The sequence below is a fragment of the Lactuca virosa genome, chromosome 5 (assembly GCF_052849685.1).
Source record: "Lactuca virosa cultivar CGN04683 chromosome 5, Lactuca_virosa_CGN04683_v6, whole genome shotgun sequence".
Lineage (NCBI taxonomy): Eukaryota > Viridiplantae > Streptophyta > Magnoliopsida > Asterales > Asteraceae > Lactuca > Lactuca virosa.
Window position 1 is genome coordinate 248,015,301 of NC_136430.1, and position 6,000 is coordinate 248,021,300.

Below are 6,000 nucleotides of genomic sequence, written 5' to 3' on the forward strand. Positions count from 1 at the left end.
ACGAGTTAGGGAGCCGACTCGCCGAGTAGGCGCTATGAGATGAAAACCCTAATCTTCGGGGTTGGGGCCTATTTAAGAGAACTTATGTTCTTATTTCCGCCTCACCAGCTTCCCAACTCCCCTGTGTGAAACCCTAAACATTTATAGTAAGCTAAGAGAGTTATAGAGCTAATCCTTGAGTATTCTAGTGCATCTTTTGAGGAGAAGAGGAGATTATCCAGCAAGGAGCAAGGAGAAACTGTTGGATCTAGTGCTATTTCGTCCAGAGCTTCTGTGGAAGGTAAAAAGCCGACACCTTTCTCATCTTATTGGTTAGATCTCATGATTATGGAAGTTAGGGCTTTTATCACCTTTTATTAGGACTTCGAGTGCGTTGAGCTTATCAGGAGGTCTAGACTTTAGATCTGAACCTTGTGAGGTCCATGCAGTCCAAAGGTCCCAGCTTTATCCATCCATAAAAGAGTTCTTGTGCTTAAACACCTTAGTTAGAGCTTGTAGTGGCATTACGGAGCAAATATGCCATGCATGCACGTAAAGATCAAAGCTTTACGTGACATTCGAACCTTTGGAGTATAGATCTAGAGTTTGGAGTAACATATCTGCCTTAAAACGTTTGAATGAGAAGTTGACTTAAGGGACTCGACGAGTCGGCTAGGGTTTTCCCCGATGAGTCTGGATATGGGTAACTCGACGAGTCGACGAGACGAGTTAGGTTGGGTTTCGCGATGTTCTAAGGAACAATGGGGACTCGGCGAGTCACATAGGTGCACTCGGCGAGTTAGGTCAACATGGACAGTTGACTCGAGTGTTGACTTCTGTTGACTTTAGGGTTTGGTCAAGGTAGAACTTATGGAGACCATGGAGGGGTAAAATGGTCTTTTACCCATCCTAGGAGCTAAAGAGGAACTATCATGAGTTTATTTGGAGTTGTGATCTTTCAGTGTTAATTGGAGATGCTTGTTACATGTTGGCTAGATTTGGTGATTCGTGTTCGAGGAGTACACATTTTCTTAGCCTACTTACGAGGTGATTCTTCTCACTATACTTACCATGAGTGGTATCTTTGTACGACCGGAGGGTCCTATGTGCTTACTTTAGGTATGTGATATTATGCATTTTGTCTGTGTGATATATATGCTATATTCTGTGTCTACTGAGATAGGACCGGAGGGTCCAAACCGAGTTGTGGGACCGGAGGGTCTTCACTGAGATACTGGACTGGAGGGTCCAACCGAGCTGTGAGACCGGAGGGTTCTCACTGAGACACATGACCGGAGGGTCCACACCGAGACGCATGAGACCGGAGGGTCCATGCCGAGTTATAGCCATGAGAGGCTTATTATTTGTGTATGTGGTATTTTGGGGAACTCACTAAGCTTCATGCTTACCGTGTTATGTGTGATGTGTTTCAGGTACCTCTCAGGACCGCGGGAAGGCGCCGACATGATTGTACACACTTGTTCGAGACTATGTTGAGGATTTTGGGATTTGACTTATTGGTGGATTTATGTTGACATTTTGAGATACATGTGGCTTTATGAAATACAATATATGAGTTTTATGTGTTTTTAAAATGAAAATTTTGGTTTGAAAATTTACGGTGTTACAATGGTAGCAGTGAGCTGGGTCTAGGTTTCTAGATCGAGATATATACCAAAATGAGGAGCGGTGGTCAAAAATTCGTGTTCATTTGGTTTTCTCTGGTGGTGGAGACATACATGTAGCAGTGGTATAGGAACCGATAAAAGCAGATAATAAAAGGCGATGGTAGGAAATCAAGCCTTTAAATCTCATTGTTTCTCTGTTTCTCTTAGGGTTGCTCTTGGAGAGGGTGATGAATGGTAGTGAGGGTTGGTAGAAGGAAAAAAAATCAATGACTGATGATGATTAAATAGATGGTGCGATGGTGAATTTGATTGAGGAAAAAAAACATGCAAAATCACAGGTAAGAACAAAAAAGAAGCACCGGTAAGGAAAAAACAATAAATTAAAAAAAACCTAAATCGCATGTTGGTTTAGGGTTTGGTCAAGCTTTTTTTCCAACCGATACCCTTCTCCCCTTAAATCATCATGAATGAATGTACTTGTCCCCCATTTTTCCAGTCGATACCTATTTTCCAAATCCAAACGCATACATGAGCCTACAAACTAGAATGGAGTAAAAACCCCAAACCAGTGCCAAAGCAAAACAGAGCTGGTATCTAACCTTGAATCACAGACGTAGTTAAACCCACCTGCAGTTTTTTGGAGCCCGGATATTTGGGAATTTTAGGATTCAAGGTTGAATTATACCTCCTTAATTTGTGCTATGTATCAGTCTTCACCAAGTTGACCACGTCGATGCTGCCACCAGAACGCCACTAGTACCTCCATCTCCACTTTACCTAATTTTCCTAAAAATACAGAAATCAACTTCAATATTTTTGAATCAAAGGCAGTTTAATATGATTTTTAAAAAATAGTAATTTTGGGGGATTACCTACTGTGAAGCTTAAAAATAAACAACATGAATGAAATAATCACACTTTGTCAATGCCTCTAGGGCTTCGTCGCTGGTCCAGAAAGAGGTAGTAGTCGATCAATTATTCTTCTTCATCATCTTCCATTACTATTCAAGACGACTGCTTTGTGGAGTTGATTTGATCAGGTAAGAACCGGAGAGAATCAAAACTAAAAAAGAGACAATGTTCAAATAAAAATCAAATATTAACACAAGAAAAAGGAAGTTCCTGAATTATCTCTCCGTTAGGATTTTCTTCGAAAATACCTACATTAGGTTGTAGAGGATATCAAACCTGCTCACGTAGATCAAGCTGATGAGGAACTGTAGGAGAAAAAGATGATGGCGGGGGTAGGATGCCTTTCCCTGCATCTCGATGGGTTTATAAAGACGATGAGAGAGCAGAACTTGAAATAAGTTTTTAGGTATGAGAGCGTCTTTGAAAAGTTTTGAATTTGATATGCTGATGGGTAGCCGGGGAAGGTGGGCTAAATCGGCTTGTTTTTCGTAGGTATCCGGATTCAATGTTGACTTTGACCACTTCAATTTAAAGATGAGAACGTGGGACCTATTCAAAACGTTAATTCAATAACCTGTTGATCAATATTTTTAGTGCATAAAATGTTTGTATATGTTGCAATAAGCCTTGTACCTCTTAAAATTTAGCCTTTGACCAAATTTGCATAATAAGGAGTGTATATATATATATATATATATATATATATATATATATATATATATATATATATATATATATATATATATATATATATTAGAGAGAGAGAGAATTTAGCTTTATTGGATCAGAATACTATTTGTGTTAAACTTTTCTCCTATTTTATAGACACAAGTTCTTTTGAGAACCTAAAGATTTTTGTGAACTTGAGAACTACTAATCCAAACATCATTTTTCAAAATCAAAACCACAAATATTAACGAAATGCAGTGTCTAAGCCATACCTAGGCTCAAAAAAAGATTTGACAAATTTTTTGATTGTTTTTTTTACTGTTGATTCATATATATATGCATGCATGCATATTTATGAATCAACAATCATATGGATAGCGGACACATGCTTATCCGCAGTTATATGAATGCGGACGCGTAGTTGTCAACTGTGGATTGGAGTTCGCAAATTCTCACAAATCTTTAGGTTCACACAATAACTCAGCCATATATATATATATATATATATATATATATATATATATATATATATATATATATATATATATGTAAAAGACTGATTTTTAACACCAAATTTTTCATTTTTAATCAAAGAAAAACATCAATATTATAAAAACCAAGTTATAGAAATCCCAGGTGAAATAAATACAGTCACCCCAAATCAGAGTATCAAAATGTGGAAAATCATAAAGTCTGCAAGCCGGAGTGTACAATCAAGCCTTCGCCTTTCTCGAGATCCTCAGAAGTACTTGAAACACATATAATCAACAACTATAAGCACGAAGCTTAGTGAGTTCCCCAAAATACCAAACACACATCACATCACAAATAAACAGCTATGGGTTATCAGCAACCCTAGAGACTACCCGAAGTCTTAATGGGAAAATAACATGCACTATGGGTTATCAACAACCCTGGAGACTACCCGAACTCTCAACACATATAAACAAGACATACATAGTAATAACACTTAGAACCACCTGGTCATCACATGTAAATATATACAACTATTCTACCACACAGATAAGAATAAGTGAGGAGACTCACCTGAACTGATGATTGATAAATCTCACTACCGAACTGCCGGAACTAGACTCCACCTAATAAACACAACAAGTAACCCTAATCAATTAAGGTCATTAACTCGAATCACCAGTCCAATTCCCACAACTACGCCCTTTAAAGGAAAAAAGACCATTATTCCCCTCCATGGCCCAAAACCCTCAACTTTTGACCAAAAGTCAAAAGTTAGCAAAAGTCAACAGTCTTGGTCCGTATGTGGAACTTACTACGCTTACGTGGAGCATACTGCTCAAACCAGCATGATCGGGGTCGTTCCTGGCTACGCGGGGTGTAGCCAGGAGTACGCCCAACATACATGGCCTGACCCTAAACTCTTAAATAAAATGTCTTATTCCTTTAAGACACTTATTCCAACCCCATATATGACCTCTAAATAATGTCTTAATCCATAAAGTCTCTGACTTTAAGCCTTTACATGGCTAAAGAGGGCTCAATCATCAAAACCCTAACTTTCAAAACACTCAAGTTCACTTAACTTATGAATGGGCCAAAAGAAATAATCAAGCAACCATTTTTATGAACTAAAGCATCCTAAAACACCTAAAAGGATATATAATAAGCTCTGGAGTGCTCCAACTCACAAAGATCCAAACTTTGGGACAAAGAACTCATAAATGACCATCAAATACGATCCAGAAAGAATATCAACAAGGCATGGACTTTATACCTTTAAAAGATACTTAAAGTAAAGGAGTTTCTGGATCCACAAGCTTGCATGCAACACCACCTTCTTCAATGACCTTCTTCCTCAACAAGAATGCACAAAATTACCAAAAGGCTCCAAGATATTCACTTTGAAGGCTAAGGTTCGATATTAGGGCTTAAAGGGTGTGGAGGCTGATTATGGGAGGTCCAAGGGTAAGATAATGTGTTTAAATAAGGGGTGAAACCCTAAAAATTAGGGTTTCGCATCTGCCAGCGTAAGCCCGACGTACTCCCTCGTACGCCCCGCGTACGCTGCCTACGTCCCGACTTACTTAAAGGCTTACGCCCGGCGTACAAGGTCAGTACACTCAACGTAAGTCTAGAGATGATTAACTTAAGTTAATGAAAAGGTTAAAATGGTACCTTGGGGTTTGGGATTTTACAATTGTGGATTTGATTTTTATGATATTGTCGTCATTAACCAAGTGAAAATAAATCTCATCACCAACTGGACAGATACTTGGTGTCGTACAATTCCAAATTGTATAATATATGAGAATCTTGTTCATTGGAAAATTATGACTTAAATCATTGTTCACATGTTTATGTAAGGAAATTGAAAGACTAATGGATCTAGTACATGTTGATATGGACTCTTCAGATCCACCACAATGGATGATAACTCTATTCGTCATGATTTATTTATGTTTCAGTAAATATGATTGTGTTTATAAGATGAAATAGAATTTTGATACTTTGAAAAGATTCAAAGAGTAGCAGAACGAATAGAAGAATGAATTAACTAGATTGATAAAAGATTCTCAAATTTGAAAAGAAAGGAGAGTGCTTTAGTATCATGTTTGATGATCATCTTAGTAATCATGGAATTGTATCACAATTAATCCTCCAAGAACATATTAGTGCAATTGTATGACTAAGAAGAGGAATCAAACATTGTTGGAAATGGTTCGATCATAGATGAGTCATACTTTGTTCCAATCAAGTTTTAGAGCCACACTCTAGTAACTATAAATCATATCTTGAAAATCATTTCAAAACTAAGAAGGATGATAACACCTCGTAA